General features: G+C 53.4%; 1 protein-coding gene across 6 annotated transcripts in view; it reads left to right on the top strand.

Moving 5' to 3' along the window:
• The window catches only part of Znf423 (zinc finger protein 423), a 318,197-nt gene that overhangs the window by 165,097 nt on the left and 134,935 nt on the right, over window positions 1–18,165 (top strand). The window contains exon 1 of one of the 6 annotated variants that reach the window (XM_046434939.2): window positions 10,882–10,971. The exons of the other annotated variants lie outside the window; for them this stretch is intronic. The gene's annotated coding sequence lies outside the window, so the exon portion shown is untranslated. Of the gene's footprint in view, window positions 1–10,881; window positions 10,972–18,165 lie in introns of those variants that run through there. 6 annotated transcript variants of the gene reach the window in all.

The following is an 18,165-nucleotide window of genomic DNA, read 5'->3' as shown; positions in this document are numbered from 1 at the left end:
GCCCCTAATAGCTAGCTTTCCTCTGGGTCCCTTGGCTCCCAGCCCTCTGCAAGCTCACTGTCTGTCCCACTTCCTGCCCCGTGGCTCCTGGCCAGCAGGGAGGCCGCCTGAGTGCTGGCTTCTGGGCCTGACCTTGTCACCCACAAAGCCATCACATCCCAGGCAGCAGTCCCCTCTCTGATCAGAGAGGTGACATACCAAGAGGACAGGGAGACGGCCTCTGGTCTATTGATCACCAGACTGTGATTCTGGTGGATTCCGTGGGGCCTGGCTGGAGGGGCGGGCGGGGGTGGGGTCGCTAAGTGGTGCTTCTCGAGGCAGGCCACTCGTCTGCCTTGGGAAGGGACTGGTGAGTTTCTTTCTGTTTGTGTCGTAACCAGGCTACCGAGATGGCAAACTTGGGTTCTGCAATTACACAGCGTTTCAGAAGCAAATTGATAGGATAACGTGTTATTATTGGCTACTGGGTTAATAGCTATTTTGGCAGGAGTACCAATCCTGCGTGGTGTTGCTGGCACGGGTAGGAGAATGGCTCTGTGGGGTAGGAGGAATGGTGGGTGCGTCTTACACAGACCAGCAGACTCAGAGGACCCCAGAGTCCTCCCTACCCTGCCAGCGCCCGCTTGAGGCAGTCCTGGTGAGCAGTTGCCGAAACTAAGACCAGAGAGGTTGAGAGGTCAGCATCAGGTCACACAGTGAGTCAATGTTGGGGTTGGATTTGGGGTCCCTGTGGGGTCTTGGGGGTCACGGCTTGGACTGTGAACTCTGAAGGCAGGACCCTCGCTTTTACCCCGAGCACCTCATTTGCATCTCAGAAAATGTACCAAGGTAGCATGCCCCAGCTTCCGGGGCTCACACCTGTTAGTCTCCTGCCTGGAACGTTCTTCCTTTAGATCCCGCCTTGGGGTACGTCCTTGATGGCGTCAGGTCACCCTGTGGTGTGTCCAGTGTACCGCCTCCTGCCCCACCCTCCCTGCGTGTTCGTAGCTCCACCTAAGTAGCTCTGTGTTGATTTATTGCCTTACACCCGGAAAGGAAGGGCCAGATTCCCCTCATTACACCGAAAGCTCTCTGAGGGCAAGGGCCTCGTTTTGTTCCTGCCCTGTCCCCAGAGCCGGGAACAGGGCTGGTAGAGGAGGCGTTTATTCATATTTGTTGAAGGACTAAATGTAAATTGCCATGTCACTTTAACAAATGGCTGCCAGGTGACAGGTGACTCACTGTTTGTCTTCTTCTTTCTTTCTGTTATTCCTGCCCCTAACAGGTAGTCGGCACTCACTCCCTTAAGGCTCATGATGAGACAATTATTTCTTCTCCTCCTCCTCCTCCTCCTCCTCCTCCTCCTCCTCCACCTTCACCGCTACCTCCTCCTTTACCTCCTCTTCCTTTTCCTCCTCCTCCTCTCCCCTTTCCCTCCCTCCCTCCCTCCCTCCCTCCCTCCCTCCCTCCCTTCCTTCCTTCCTTCCTTCCTTCCTTCCTTCCTTCCTTCCTTCCTTCCTTCCTGTTTCTTTTCTCCTTGGCATTGGGGATCGATCTCAGGGACACTGTGGCATTGAGCTACATTCCCAGTCCTTTTTATTTTGAGACAGGTCTTGTTGAGTGGCTGAGGCTGGCCTTGAACTTGTGATCCTCCTGCCTCAGCCTCCCAAGTCGTTGGGATCACAAGTGTGCACCACGGCGCCCTGTGAGATCATTTCTTCTTACCTGAAGAGAGTTCAGAAGGGAATATGCTACCTGGAAGAGACCAAAACTTCATTGTAGAAGGGGTGTTAAGTCCTGGTGTAGGGTGGACTGGCTCCTTCTAGGGCCCTTCTAGGTTTAGTTTCATGTTGGGCTCAGTGTTGAGATAGTGGGGCTGGCTTTCTCCTTTTAGGACTTCAGCAGGGGTGGCGTAAGGAGGTGGTGATCTGAGGATGCTCATGGGAAGGGAGGCTGGGAAGCAGGGCACGTGGGGTCTCCAAGCAGTCTCCACATTTGCCACCACTGATCTAGAAATGGCACACAAGGCACCTTTATTGAACATCCCTGTGTGCTGGGTGCGGGGCCAGAGAGCTTAGCCTGCATGGTCTGATTTGATCCTCACCCAAACCCGACCAGAAAAAGACCTTGTCTGCTCCCTGCCCTGGAGGAGGCTTTGAGAGGGTGGTGACTTTTCCTGGTTGGCACAGTTGGCCAGTGGTGGCGTTGATTTGAACCTGGGTTCTCGGTCTCCAGAGCCTTTCTTTTATGCAAACCTGATGCCCCTGGAATGCGGCCCCCAGGGGCCAGGCTCCGCTGGTGTTGCTGTCCCAGCACTGGGACCACAACTTGGCACTAAGGAGGTGCTCCCTAAATATTTGAGGATGATGGATGGCTGACAAATGAACAGCGCAAGGCCTTCCTTAGAGGAGTGGGAGCACTTGGCAAGAGAAGAGACACCCAGGCTGGGCAGGGGGTGACACCCACTTGCACTTGCATTGGTCTTTCTCCCAGATAAACCTACAGGGGGCGGCTTGCCTGTGCGTTCCTGGTGGAGGGCACACTGTTTGTGGGTGCTTTTGGGTACGTCAGGAGGTCTCTGGTGTGACTGGGACGTCCCAATCTGGTGTGTGGGGAAGACACTGACACCCTGACCCTCCAGGGTGTGTATGCATGGAGGCATTCGCTTTAGGGGTCTTACCAGAAAAAAAAATGCAAGCCCTCCCCCCCGCCCCCCGTCACATTGCTGAGTCTGTCTCTTTAAGAGCAGGGACTCTTAGCTTGTTATCTTATTAAATCTGTCCATTTGCTCTGCTTTGGTCTGAAAAAAATAGGACTCCCCGCTCCCTGCCTGGGGTCTCCTTGTTTTAATGCCATTTCTCTGGGGATCCAGGCCAAGACAGGTAGCTGGGCTGTTCCTTCTGTTTTCGCCTCTCACCCCTGCTCAGAGCCTTGCTCTTACTTGGCGCCAAGAGATTTCATTCAAATAAAAGAATGGCAGATGCAGGCCACTCTGAAGCCCAGACGAACTGCCTTCTGCCATCGCGCAGGGGCACGGGACCTTGTATGCACTGCTGAGCCGCCACCGTGGCTCCTAGGCCTCTGCCTCCCAGTGGCCCCTGGAGGAGCTCCTCGCGGCTTGTGGTGGTCACTCCGCCAGTCATCCACTCCTGCACGCATTTTCTCAGTTTTTCATTTAGATAGTCGCTTATACCAGAGTGAATGCCTTCTGTAGACCAAGCCTGAACTTCCACCATGTTGTCCCTCCTTCTTTCTATCTGTCTCCATCCATCCATCCACTCATCTGTCCATCCATCCATCCGTCTGTCCAACCGTCCGTTCATCCATCCATCCATTTGTACATCCATCCACCCACTCGTCTATCTGTCCATCCATCCATTCATCTGTCTTTCCATCTGTCCATCCATCCGTCCATCCATCCATCCATCCATCCACCCATCCATTCATCTATATGTCCATCTATTCATCTGTCCATCCATCCATCCACCCGTCCATTCATCCACCCATCCATCTATCCACCCATCCATCCATCTGTCTGTCTTTCCATCTGTCCATCTGTCCACCCATCCATCTGTTCATCTATCCACCCATTTATCCATCCATCTTCATCTGTCCATCCATCCATCCATCCATCTATCCATCCATCCTCTCTTTCCATCTGTCCATCTGTCTGTCTGTCCATCCATCCATCCATCCATCCAACCACCCATCTGTCCACCCATCCATCCATCCATCCACCCATCTGTCCATCCATCCATCCATTCATCTACCCTTCTGTCCATCCGTCCATCCATGCCATTGGTGCTGGGTGTTTCCTGGAGGCCAGGATCCTCTCATCCCTTCCTCAAGCAGAGAGCTATTGCCAGGTGCCTGTGGGGCTCCCCGGGACCCAGGAACTCAGGACTTATCCGAGTTGTCTTCAGTCGGTTCTAAGCCAAGAGCACCTGCGAGGAATCCTAACCCTGTCTTAGAAGAGGCTGAGAAGGACCAAGTGCAGCTGTTAAGCTGGAGAGCCGAATGGAGGAGCCAGGAGCGTGCCCCTCCTTCATGGCCCTGCGCTCCTTGCTGACCGACGCCTGCCCAAAGTGACTGACGTGCAGGATCACGTTCTCTCCAGCAGGTGCTGAGGGTCCCCCAGCGCCAGGCACTGTGATGAGCTGATAACCTGCCGAGGACAGTGGAGCAGGCCGGGGCAGGCGGGGCCCAGCACCTCCCTCCGGGGTGCTGTTCTCCTGAGCTGGGCTGGCACTGTCCCGGGTCCACCTGTGGGGAGAAGGCTGGGACTGCAGGGAGGGCAGTGAACCCCCAAACATGTGCAGGATCCTGGGTGATCAGTCACTTTCCACCAGTGGTGGCCTCAGTTTACCCACCTGCCTGATGTCATTCTCCCCAGCCCACTCCTGAGCATGTGTGTGCCCGTGAGTGTGGGCATGGGGATCCCGAGCGTCCAGTGACACTGAAGTGATCCGTCCGTCATGCAGCGGTGGGTGGGCCAGGCTCTGACTCCTCCTGGCCCCACCGGATCCTGTCATGAGGCAAGTCCTCCCCGAGACCTCCAGGGCCACAGTATCCTCCCACATACAACGGGTAGAGAGCCAGGTGGTCCCAGAGGTCTCTTCAGCCCTTTGCGACTCATTTTCCTCATCTGCAAAACGGGCCCAACAAAGGGATTCTGTGTCGTTCCAGTGCACTGAAACAAGTGGGACACTTAGGACTAACAATGTGTGCATTTAGACACGTCATATAGACTTTTACAAGCCTGACACTTGTCAGTGAGTGTGGCTTATGGTGTTGGTGAGTTTCAGGTTCATTTGTGAGTGTAGGCGCCGTGGGCAGAGGGAGGTCCTGCTTCCAGTCTAAGGGGACAGTGCCGTTCAGGCTCAGGAGGCAGAGGTAGGAGGGCAGGGGTGGGATGGGATCCTGGGCAGGGGACAGCAATGCTGGGAAGCTGTCAGGGCCACTGCTGTGGCCTCGATGTCTGGACTTCAGCTGCCACACCCCACATTGGAAGTTGGGTCAGGGAAAGCCCTGGGGCTCCTCATCTCACTGTGGCCCTGGGCCCGGCTGCTGTACCCAGGACCCTTCCCCTGGCCTGGAAAATTGCTCTCCGCCGTGGGCAGGGCTGGTCACCACCAATCGTGGAGGCTTCATGGCTCGGCAGCAAAGGCCACCATGGTGATTTTTCTGGAGGCTGAAACATGAAATCCAGGAAAAATGGAAATTTTCTCTGCTAAGTTGTAGATTTGACTGAGTCCAAGGGGCCATGGGGACCACCAAGTGCCTGGCTCCAGCACATCCTTGAGAAGCCCAGGGCCCCCCCGCCATGCCCGTCCTCCTGTGGGGCCCAGGCCACTTCTCTCCTGCTGGCCTCTCTCCCGGCATGGTGCTGGGGATGTGGTGGGTACTGAGGTGGGCCACCAGCCTGGTGACGCAGCCTAGAGGGGAATGAACCCAGAGCTGAGCCACAGCAGGGCCACCCGTGGGTTTTGGGGGCCGCTTTTGGGGGTGCAGAGCTCAGAGGCAGTGTGTGCATTTTAAAAATAATATACTCTTCCTTCAATGGGCCTGACAAACACTCCACACCCACGATTTGATCCATGTCGTTCCTCAGGACTGTGCTCCGGGAGGTAGCATTGTTAGGTGATCCAGGGGACTGAGTTGAGTGCTGGGGTGCAAATCCTGGTGTGGGCAGGGAGTGGGCTGAGGAGCCCGAAGGAAGCGGCGCCTGGTGCCCCCCGCCCCCAGCACCTCAGGTCACTGCTGCACACGGGCCATCTGAACTCTGGGCCTCAGCAGGGCTCGCGTGCGGATTGCATGCTGGGGAGGTGCTTCCAAGAAGCAGGAGCGAGGGGGCAGGGAAGGAGGAGGCCGATTTGGGGGTGCAGCGTTGTTGCAGACCCTCGGCATGGTTCTCCTGGACCTTCGTGCCTGCGCTGGGTGCCCTGTAAGTCATCTCCGCAGGAGCCAGGGTCTCCAGGCTCCTTTGATTTGAAGATTCCTGGGGGGAATCCAGGCCTCCCCTCAGGATCTCTGGCTGCCCGTCCCGACTGGGCGCTTTGGAAGCTGGCTCCTTGGGACAGTGCTTTGTCCCTAAGTGAATCCCTCAGCCTGCCGCTCTCCCGGAGACCTCGTGTCTTTACACTCACATCCCACCATGGTGAAGAGCACAGGGCACCTGCATCCAAAGCCCAGCTCTGCCATCTCTCACCTGCAAGACCCTGGGCATGCTGATGCATCTCTGTAAGCCTCTGTTTTCTCATCTGTAAAATGGGGCCGGTAATAATAAGTGGTCAGATTAGATGAATGTAAATAAGAACATGTGAGACAAATAATAGATGTTCTTAATTACACAGATGTGCACTTACATAATATGTATAATTTATGGATAAAATGTAATATTAATCACTCTTCAGTGCCATCTCTAAGCCGAGTTTTAGCTTAGCAGCACCATGTACTTTTCTACAATACTGGATTTTGCAAAAAAAATTACAATCTGATTTTTTTTCATTTTTTAAAAAAATCTTTATTTATTTATTTGTTTTGTGGTGCCGGGGATCGAACCCAGGGCCTCATGTGCCAGGCGAGCGCCCTGCCACGGAGCCACAACCCCAGCCCTTCTTTTTTTTTTTTTGGTACCCGGGATTGAGCCCAGGCCTGGTGGGCTAGGCTCTCTCTATCCCTGGCCACATCCCTGCCCTGTCCTTGGAACCGGCTGTCTGTTTGTTTGCTTGCTCATTCTCCTGAGCCCTCCCTCTGTCCACATCTCCAGCAAGGAAGTCACACAACCAGCTGCGTTTTGTGGAAGAGGCGAGGAGGACCTGGAGCTTCGGAGGCCCAGGCCAGTGCTGACCCAGCCAGGTGTGAGACCCTGGGCCGTCCACTGGGCTGTGCTGCACTCTGCCGAGGCCAGCCAGACCTTGCGGGGCCCAAGGGACGCAGCTCTGGTGTCGATGAGGCTCATTCTCCCTGGGCCTCCCCTGGGAGCATAGGAGCTCGGATCTGCAGAGACCTAGTCAACCTGGCACAGACCCGCCCTGATGCCCTGCCTGTGACCTCCCCTGGCACCTGCCGTGAGCTGAAAGAGCTGTGCGTGGTCTCTGAGGCAAGGCCTCGGGGTGGGGGACTGTCAAGGTGGGGCCGGGTGTGCAGCAGGTTCCTAGGACAGGAGTCCTCCCCTGCAGCTCTGGGGCCTACAGTGGGGCCCTCTTTTGCATGTCTGCTCCCTGGGGAGCTGGGCTAGGCTCACCGTGACATCCTGACATCACTCCCCTCCTTCCCCAGGGCCCCGGGGACCAGGCTCCCTGGGGTGAAGGCAAAGGGCTGTCACGCAGGGGTGTGGGGGGGCAGGTTGCACTGGGTGGGGTAAAGCCCTCGCCATGATCGTGGGGAGGGGGAGCCTGCACCTCAGCTGGTCAGTTCTGCTCATTCTAAGGTCAGCAGTGTGGCACTGTAGAGGGGGGACAGGGCTTGAAACCGGAAGGCCTTTGACTGGGGGCCGTGGAGGGGGAGTGAGGAGGGGCAGCACTGAATCAGTGAGCAGGACCCCCCCTCGCCCACCCACTTAGCCCTGGCCCCGGACATCAGCCCCCCAAGGCAAAGGCCGGGCGGTTTGGGGAGAAGGAATTTCAGAGTGCAGGTTCAGCTCCGGAGGACCTTGAGGTGAACGTCCACCTGCTGTCCTGGCCTTTCTAGCGCCACACTCCCTTCCATGGGAGCAGATCCTGCCTCATCTTTCTGGGGGCCGAGGTGTACAATTTGAGGTCACTGTGGCTCCTTCGTCCAGGGAGGGAGCACTATGATTCTCTCCACCACTGGCTGGGGTGGACTTATGGGGGATAGTGTCCCCCACCCTCAGTGCCCCAGAGGGCTCTTCAGGGGAGTGTGGTGGCTTCTGCTTCTCACAATGACTTCGGCGCTTGTCCCCCTGGGAATGGGACTCCATGCAAATTGCGTAGGGTCATCCCCTCCATGGACACTGGATCCGGGCAGGTCAGACCTCTGGGGCATTGGGGAACCTTTTCACAGGTTTCCCTGAAATGGGTTCTGCTCATAGACCCCGAAGAAATCCCTGGGCCAGGATGAGAGGTCCAAAGTCCAGCTCCTGCTGGTGTCTACTCACTAGCTCAGATTCCCTTGGTGGCTCCCTGGTCCTGCAGGATAGAGTTTGGGGCTCCTCTACTCGGTGTCCAAGGTCTCCCTAATGGGCTCACATTGCACCGCACGGTGGATTCTCGTGACTTCGGGAGCGCCTGCCTCCCAATTTCACTCCCACCCATCAGGCCTCCCACCTGTGTCTGGATGGGGCGCAGACTCTGGTCCTCTGTGTACCTCTGCTGGGAGTTTTGGTGCTAGGGCTCACCTAGCATTTCTCTCTAAGTTCATTCTCAAATGAATCTGTTTACTTCATCTTGCAAATAGGAAGGCAGGGTCCTTTGCTGTAGGTTGACAGAAACTTTAAAAGTGAGTGAAAAACAAAACCAAAGAAACCCCCGTGCTCACGTCACTGCAGCCAGAGATTCTGGAAAGTTGAGTTGGAGGCCTTCCTGTCTATGTGGAAACGGTACAGAGGAGTCGGCACCAGGACCCTAGCTCTTGACCTGGGGGGACGATCGCTCAGGGAATCGAGGGGCGCTGGTCTTCTCGGCATCAGTGCCATTAAAACCATCCAGGCTGTCCCCCCAAATCATGTGTTCTAACCATGGTAGGTGAAAGGAAAGTGACCACAACACTCAGAGCAACCAAAAGATCTTTATTGCAGCAGTGCAACAAAGAGAAAGGAAAGAAGGAGAGAGAGAGAGAGAGAGAGAGAGAGAGAGAGAGAGAGAGAGAGAGAGAGAGATAGAGGGGAAGCGCACACAGGAGAGAGACAGAGAAAGCAAGAGAGATAGCAAGAGAGAGAGAGCAAGAGAGGGGGGGGGGGCTGGCAGGAGGGAGTTTTTATAGCCCAAATCTAATGGGGCCTCTGGGTCTGCAAGCTGCCTTGTTGGCCCAAGGGGGGGTTAAGTGTTCAGCCTTGAGCAGGGTTGAATGTTCAGACTTGAGGCAAACAGGTGATAAAGGACCAGATAGAGGGGGGTTTGAGTGCGTGGGCTATCTTGCAGCCAACATCTGTTCAGCCTGCCCTGCAGACAACACAGTTCAGCCTGCTCTGCACCCAACAGTAGGTACTTCCAGGGGTCCGTGGAGATCTTTTTCTTGTCTTGAAAGCCCAGTGTGGTCGCTTCCTGCCTTCCAAAAAGGTACCTCGTCGGGCTCACCCGTTCCTGTTCGGGATTGGGTCTGACTGGCACCATTGGCCTACCTCGAGGGAAAGCTCCTTATAGCCGTACAGGTGAGCATGAGCCCACCTAGGCCTGCACCCTGCAGGGGACCAGGTGGAAGGGCATTCGTGGTAAGCACCACAGTCTGAACAAAGGTCTGACGCTGGACCCTGTGAGGCATGTTCAGCTGCCTCTCTGATGACAGTAGGTGGTCTCCCTATCTCTGCAGAAAGATGGAGCTATTCCAGCTAACTGCCGTGGAACTCAGGGCCCTTGCTGAGTCTCAGTTGTCTGATCTGTAAACTCGGGGGAAGTAGTGCTGGTGGTCACTGTGCAGGACAGAGGTGAGGACTTGGAGAGGGCAAGAGCTTGGCGCTGTGCCTGGCCACAGAGAGGGCTCAGTGTGACTGTTCCCTAGAGCCAATCAGAAGACACAGGGGCACCCCGAGCATTCACATATGAACAGACAGTGCCCTGAGGTCAGGGAGGGGTGCCGGGGTAGCAGAGGAAGCCAGAGAAGGCTTCCTGGAGGCAGTGTCTTGAAGGATGGGCATGTTAGTCGGGACAGAGCAGGGTTGCTGCGCCCAGTTGGTAGGACAGGCCTCCAGAGGTGATGCCCACTTCCCTCCCTCCCTGCATGCTCCAGAGCCTCGGAAGGGGATGCAGCTCAGGACACCACGTGGACTTTGTCCCTGCAGCTGGCAGAGGGCATGCCTGAACACTTCCAGATCTTGCAAGGAATTCCATGCCGCAGCTCTAACTTCTGCAGCTAAGACAGACGCACGGGAGGAACGCTATCCAAACACGCCTAATCCCAATCAGAGGATTATTTTCTCACAGAAAAGCTTCACCTATACTTAATAGTTTTAAATTGTTCCGGGTACCAATTAGACTTTTAATTTTGCTGTTCCCTCCGGCGGCTGGAGGATGTGTGTGGTTTGTGTTTAATCAGAGTTGAGTTTTTTTTTTTTTTTTTTTGGTGGTGCTGGGGGAGGGAAGGCGAGGAGGCGACGGGTTCAGGGTTCCTTGTGGTCCTTCCAGAGCCCATGTAGGGGGAGAGGTGCTGGGCGGCTCTGATTTGGGGTTCACTGTGGGACCATGGGAGGCATCTCCAGAGCGCTGAGTCCCAGTCCCCTCCCGGGGGCCTGAGCCAGGTCGCAGCTCCGCCCCCCACCGTCGCAGCCTTGCCTGGGGAACCCAACGTCGCATTAAATATACGGATTATCCAAAAATTTCTGCAGCAATAGGGTGAGTTATTATTGATTCACAGAGCACGACAAAACATCACTGCATGAATTAGCAAACAGCTGTTTCTAATTTGAGTTTAGAACGGTACACAGAGGAACTTGTTTCTCTGTTCACTCCTTTCATTTATAATGAATTTTAATCACCGCTACAGGTGAGAAAAATGTAGAAACAAGCTTGTATCTTGTGGAAGAAACAAAGGAGAGACAGATGCTAACAGATTTCCAGCCTGTGATAAAAGGGATGTTTTGGTACACTTTACATGTAATTAGAGCGCAGCTGCTTCCAGTCCCAGGTCCACAAACGCGGCCGCACGTGGGCTCTGCCGATCTCCAAAGGGAGGGAAGAAAAACAGTGATTCAACCCCGAAAGCATTTTGCCTGCTCCCGAGTCGAGCACAGCGCCCTTCGTGACAGCCCTTGGTGGTGGTGTGACTTCATGAGGCTCAGTGAGATGACTTCACAAGGCTCTGGCTCCCTGTGAAGAGGTGGGCAGGACAGTGGGGGGCGCGTGGGAGACCCACCCCAGGAGGCGGGCAGGTGCTGGGCTCCGGGCACCCAGTCTTCTGGGATCCTTCTGGGAGGGCAGAGGGGGCCCGCGGGGCCGGCAGGAGTGGATCGCGGTGTCCCTCTTTAGCGAGTTTGATCACAGCCAGTCTCGAGTGAGTTGACGTGTACTGGCTCTTTTTCTTTCTTTCTTTCTTGTTTCCCCCTTCTTTCCTAGTCTGTTTAATTTCTGCAATAAAACTCGAGCTGGATTGCATTTGCAATATCAGTGCTAAGTAAATTTGTCTAAGGGATGGAGCTGCCTGGCAGGCTGTGTATTCTGAGAGGTCAGAAGCTTCAAGGGGAAGGCGATGCTTGCTCCCTGCCCTGCGTGTCTGGCAGCCCTGAGGGACAGCAGTCCCTGTGGTTCTGGGAAGCAGGGTCCTGGGGGTCTGAGCTTCATCCCCCACCCCCTCACTATGGAGCCTGGGGACCGAGTCCAAGCCATAGCACAGCTGCCGGGGCCCTGCTTTTCCATCTGTCGTGGGAGTGTCGGGCTGGGTGGCCTGGAAGTCTCCCTTAGGGTGGGATGTCCCGGGATTGTGACAGCAGGGGCCTTCTGGGCTTTTATGTAGGTCCAGTTCCTTCGTCTTGAAAACCATCTGCTGCAGAGGTCACTGTGGTCCTTGGCTTAGACCCTGTTGGATATCCTTCAGGGCTCAGCGAGTCCGGATCTTACCCCTGTCTCCTGTCCATACAGACCATCCCACCCCCGCCCGCCTCTCTCCTCTCTCTGCCCTGCGACCACCTTAGGGTGAGCAGGGAGCCAGGAGCAGGGATGATTTTATGCATCACAGGACGTGTATCACAGATGACACTTTATGAATATTCACGGATTCCATCTGCAAAACATCTTGGTAGTTGAGACTGTTATTATCCCAGTTTTACCTGGGGGAAACTGAGGCAGGTTTCTTCCCCTGTAGAACAGAGGGAGAGTATTTAAAACCTACCTGATGTCACATCGGTGGTACGCGATGGAGTTGGGAGCCTAAGCCTGAATGCTGGCCCCGCAGCCTCTGTGAACGCAGGTGCCTTTAGGGCCCAGGGAGGGACGCACGGGATGGGAAGGAAGTCCCATCAGGTGAATGGATGCCCCTGGTCCAGAAGGGGAGCCGAGGCTCAGCCCCAGGCATCCATCACCATGTAGGATGCAGAACCCATGCCACCAGGTCCTTGCTCTCTTCTTCAAGAAAAGCAAGAAGCAAATGTGGATTTTTTTAAAAGGTTTTCTATTTTGAAAATGTTGGCATTTTTAATAAAATACCGATAACTGGATGGCCCCCAGACTACCCAGAGGAAGGACGGACGGCCATGGTGATCTGTGACCTGCTGCTCAGGTCGTCATTTACCCCAGTCCACCTGGCTAAGGGCCCTGAGCTGGGAGTCCTCTTTTTGCTTTTCCCTTGACCATCTGCTTTGGGATGTGAGGCTGTGACCCAGCCTCTCTGTTCTGCTTCTTTATCCGTGGGGCGATCACACAATTCACTGTGCAAAACTTAGGTACTTTCGAGTGTGGAAGAGAAAATTTACTTGGATCGAAGGCTGGGTTCCATTCCAAGATGCCTGGGTATATGGCACCCAGCTTGCTTGTAATAGTTGGATAAAAACCATCACATCATCCTCCACGACTGTGCAAAGTTGCCGCAAATGTCGGATGCGCTAATTGGTGTGAGTGCTGTGTAAAATTTTAAATGCCATTTGGATGCTGGGGTTTCTGATTAATGATGGTAGTGCAAGTTATTCTTAGGACCTCCTTCAGTCTTCTTTAGCTAACCTCGATCCGGTGCTTAGGAGCGTGCGCGTACTAACCACTTGGTAAGCGGTTTACTTTTATTATCTCCATCCTATGGATGCAAAATATGGGGTCTCAGGAAAACCAACTGGCTCACAGTCACACAGCGGATGGGTGGCAGCCCAGTCTGAGTCCTGAGCAAACCCATGTGGGCCCTTACCGTGGCTCTGCTGTCTATCAGTAGTTGAGGTCTTTCTACAATCATCTTTGTGTCTCTTCAAGTTGATGCTGGTTTTGGCTCCCTGGAAGGTTTAGTGGGGGTCTCTATGACAGCTATGTAGGGTCACATGGCATTTTAGCAGCCCCCAGAGCTGGCAGAAGAAGAGCATGCCTGACCGTGGCTTTCAAGCTGTTGTGGGGTCTGAGGGCTCTCTGAAGCCATGTGCCAAGGTACCTTTGAGATGGAACAGAAGTTGGGATCAGGGCCAGCTAGAGAAGTTGCCCCGAGGGCAAGAGTGCATTCGCCCTCCCCCCAGCTTAGGCCTGCTGACCCATGCATGCCGGTGGTCTTTGTCCCTGAAGCCTCCCACCCAAGGATATTGCCCCCTCGAATGGAAAGAGTGGTCCCTGCTTTTCTTTGCTGCGGCCTCACTGGGGACAGTGATGAGAGCCTATCTGTAAGGACCTCTGTGATCCCCGGAGGAGGGGTGGGTGAACCCCAGCTGCTGTCATCTTTGCTCACAGCAGGATTCCAATTCAAGATTTCAGGCGGGGCCGTGTGAGCTTCTGGTAACCTCCATGGGCTGTTGGTCTACCTCTGAGGCAAGACCCTCCTTTACCTCGCCCCTGTGCTTTCCCAGGGGGGCTGTGCTTTCCATGTGCTAGAAGCCAGGTCTTTATCCCTGTACTACACCCCCATCTGTCCCTTTAGGGAAATCAAATGTCTGGATACAGTCCCTACTACTGCCATAAAGGGGATTCCTTTTTCTTTCTCTCCATGTATTTCAAAGCAGCCAAAGGCAAACTTTAGATAGTAATGAATCAAGCAAAGAGGTTGGGCAGATACCAGCCCACGAACCTAGGTACCTTCTGCAAACCTCAGAGGATCAGGCATACAAAGCAGTTTCCTCAAATATGTCCTGAATGAAAAAAAAAAATTATATATATATATATATATATATAAAAATGGGGAGACAGTGGCGAGCCCGGATACCTACTACCTGATAGTTCTCAGTCTGTACCCAGAGCAGGCATCACTAATTGATCACAGATGGTTGGAGCCACAAAGGCACTTAGAGACCTATTTATCTGATTTCTCTCTTAAGAGTTGGAGAAGTGAAAGCACAAAGAGGGGGATCTACTTGCCTGTGGGTATGACAGGGCCAGGATCTGAACCTGGTCCAGTAGTGATCTCATCCACTATGGCTCACAGCTCCACCCTCTGGGTCTGCGCCTTTGACTTCTGAATCATCCTTTTTTTTTTTTTTTCCATGAAAGGTAGCGCGTGTTTGCGGCTGAGTGGTCGTGTTGGCCTGTTTTCCGCCTGCAAAACTGTGAGAGTCCGCTAGACGTCTTTCATCTTGCACTCTTTCTGTCCTCTTTGGGCTAACCTGGCAGCGTTTCCGGTGGTCTCCTGCGTACACCATGGGTATTTGTTCCATTAGAAAAGGGGCTCCTCTGGAGATATTTTCTAGAAAATTCCATCCCTACCTTTGAATTCTGCTGAGGTAGCTCCAGGGAAATTCAGGTAACACCTGAGTTACCTCGATGCCCTCTGGTTTGGTCTAGGAGACTTTTGAGTCACACCATTCATGTCTTCAAGGAGTCTTTGTGTGACTCATTCCTCTGACCTTTTGATTTTCATAAGATATTAGCAAAGTGGATAATCAGCTGTTTCTCTAGAGCAGGCTTTCCTGAAAAGGGTCTTTTGGCAACTTGAGAATTTGCAAAATCATTTATTCCCGGTTCCTTTTTGTTTAACAGTTCTTTTTTATTTTCCCATCAGTTTTCCCCTTTTTACTTAACACAGTAAGAAGAAACCAGGTGGTACCTTCAACATTTTGTTAGAAAATCTCCTAGCTAAATATCCAAGTCTACCCATGTTAAGTTCTGCTTCCCACATAGCTGGAGGATATAACTCCACGGAGCTTTCTGCCACCAAATAACTAGCATCCCCTCTCTTCAAGTTCAGATAACAGTCCTAATTTTTTTGATAAGACTTCACCATAAGAGCCTTTGGGATTCACATTTCTCTTTAACAGTTTGTTCTTGTTGATTTAGGTATTTTCTAAGGTTATCTGGGTTTTCCTGAATGTGTTCCTTAACTTTCTCCTTTTCACTAACGGAGTCATTAACATCCATATTTCTGTTAATATAGCTTTTCAGGCTTTAAAAAAAAATCATACTCCTTAAAACTCTTCCAGCCTCTGGCCACTGCCTGATTCCAGAGCCAATCCCACAATTCCTAGCAGCACCCCACTCCTGGTACCAAGTTCCGTATTAGTTTTTTATGGCTGCCATTAACAGAAAATTACCTTCCATTACCATAGGTCTGAAGTCTGATGCAGACATTGGGCTGAAGTCAAAGTGTGGGCAGGGCTGCGTTCCTTTCTGGAGGACCTGTGGAGGAATTGGGTTCTTTTAGAGTTGGTTCCCAGTTTTCAGAGGCTGCCCATCTTCCTTGGCTTATGCTCCCCTCTGTCTTCAAAACCAGCCATTACTGGTTAGGTGCGTCTCAGATCCCATCACTCCGACCTCCCCCTGCCTTCTGCCACCTTTCTCTGCATTTAAGGACCCTTGTCATTACAGTGGGCCCCCCAGATAATCCAGGATCATCTCTTTAAGGCCAAGTGGTTATCCGTTGTAATTCTATTTTACCATGGAATACAGCATATTCATAGGTTCTAGGGGCTAAGATGTGGGCCTCTTTGGGGAGATCATTTTCCCACCGACCTCTGAGTTTGTTTCTGTGCAAGCCATTGAAGCAGCTCGCTCTAGTCACCATCCAGTGAGGAGAGAGGCCAGCCGCCTTGGTAGGTGCCTCTCCTCAGGCCCAGCCTGGCCTGATCATCCACCACTGACTCTGCCCACTTTAGGACAAGCCTTTGCCTCAGTGGCAAGTTGTAAACGAGGGACCTTCACCTGGCTCATCCTGGAGGGCCCAGCATTGTGTTGGGTGGTGGGACTCAAGAAAGAGGAGCACGGTGGAACCTAAACTGGCACTCTGGTCTGGGAAAGCCGTGTGGCCCAGTGGTTAGCAGGTGCCTGTCTCTGTGTACTGAGAAGTGGCTTTCTTGACTGAGGGCGGACCTCAGTGGCACGCATGCACGAGGCCTGGGGTTTAATCCACGGCACCCTCTCCCCTTAAGTTGCTTCTCTTTTTGCTGCTTCAGTTGGCAGTTATCCAAAAGGGGGATGGATGTTAATAGTACCTATGTCACGAGGATATTGTGAGAATCAGCTGAGGAAGGACCTGGCTCAGACCTGGTCTGTGCCATAGCCAGTAACTACTATGATTGTTCTGAGTGCAGCTCCATCTCTGCCTGCCACTTACCGGGTTGCTTTCTGTTTTTCTGTCAATGGAATAAGATGGTGGTGCTCTGAGATCCCTTTCATGCTCACCCTGCACCAACGTTCGTTTTACATGCAGGGACGTAATTGAGTTGAGGAGTATTCTGGGGTGGGCACCTGGTGTCTGTGGGTCCCCTGGGGCTAGTTTGAGCCTAGATTGAGCCTAGATTCTTCCTCTGGGGCCCGAGTCCCTGGTGGACATGGAGCCAGTGAAGTCACCCCGCCCAGCCTGGAGCTGATCTGTCGGGCCTCCTGTATCTTCAGCCACAGTCTCCAAGCCCCACTCTGCTCTGGGCTTTCCCGGGGGCGGGGGCCTGGGCCCCTCAGGGGCGCTCACAGCACTGTTGCTGGAAGCAGCCCAGGAAGGGCCTCAGAGGTTGCCTAGTCCATGTCACAGAGGCAGAGGCTCAGAGGAGGAAGGCACCTTTCCTATGGTCCCAGGACCCAGGCTGCACTGAGGACCAGGGCCCACGTCCTCTGCCAGGTAGGCTTCCAGATGCCAGGTTCCCAAGAGGAGGTCAGGAAGACGCCCAGGTGTCCCCTGAGCTGCGATTGCAGGGGGGACACCTGCTGGGGTTCTGACTGCCTCCACAGGAAGCAAGGTCTGTGTGTGCCCCGAAGCAGGCTCCAGCCCTGCAGCATTGTCATGAGTCGCTGCTGAGCTTTGATCTGCTCTCCTGGGACGCCCAGGCTCTTGGGCCTGCTTGGCCACCAGCTGGGGTTGGAGTGACCTCTCCAGCTGGAGCTCCTTCCTAGACCCCAGCACGACTTCATAGTATCTGTCGAGCTTTGCTGTCTCTGGATTTGGGAGACTGTCCCTAAAGCCTCATTTCTCAGAGAAGATTGGCAGCTCCTTTCTTGGAGGAGGAACCTAGTTAAAGGCTCCAGTATTGGCAGGCAGAAGATTCCTTCCTCCAGTTTTCTCAGAGCCTTAGACTAATCCATTCCCACATGCCTCTGCCCGTGGCAGACATCACCAGCTGATTTCAGCACTCATTTCTACCGAGCTCAGAGGTGGGCTGTGGGTTCTTCTTAACACAATACCAACCTCTATTAATTTACTTTACCTGTAAGTTCTCTTCGGTTTCTGGGACTCGGCCTCTCTGTATCATATGGGTCTGTAATCATCTGAATCTTTGGCGTAGATGTTTCCCAAATCTAGGGTCCCATTCTCTGATTTGGGGGAAAGTCCATAGTGATTCCTGTCCCTGGGGCGCGGGGGGCAGGGGAGGCCCTACTTGGAGCATCACAGAACTTTGTTCTGCGGGAAACTTATTTCCTTGGTGATTTTATTTTTTTCCAAAAGAAATAGGTTAGTAGCCAAAAGGTCTTTTGGAGCTTTGTGAAGAATTGCCAGGTTTTTTTGTGACTACCCTGAAGACAATCTGGATGGTTGGAGTACTGTACCAGATGACCTTTTTATACATCTGGAAGGGACTTTGGAGACCATGAATTCCAGCTTCCCATATGACAATAGGCAGCTGAGGCCCAGGTCTCCAGATGGACTCTCTGCCCAGTGCCCCTAGCACAGACCATCCTTTGGGGCAGGGCCAAGGCAGGATACACTTGAGTGACCCCTTGCATAGCATCTGGCACATTTCTGGGCACAGGAGTCACTTGAGGACTTGGATAGAAACCTCACTCCTGGGACCAGCTCAAGCTGTTGTCCTCTCTGGAAGCTGATGGTCATTTAAACATTTTCTATTGAATTAATTAAATAATTTTGTGGTACTGACGATTGGAAGAAGGGGCATTCTATCACTGAGCGACATCCCTGGCCCATGTTATTTTATTTTGGGACAGGGTCTCATTAAGTTGCTTGTGCTGGTCTTGA

Source organism: Marmota monax, unplaced genomic scaffold, assembly GCF_021218885.2.
Source record: "Marmota monax isolate L192 unplaced genomic scaffold, Marmota_monax_Labrador192_F-V1.1 WCK01_AAM20220418_F8-fsc00024, whole genome shotgun sequence".
NCBI lineage: Eukaryota > Metazoa > Chordata > Mammalia > Rodentia > Sciuridae > Marmota > Marmota monax.
The sequence above is the reverse complement of the archived record's forward strand: the minus strand, read 5'-3'. Positions and strand labels throughout refer to the sequence as shown.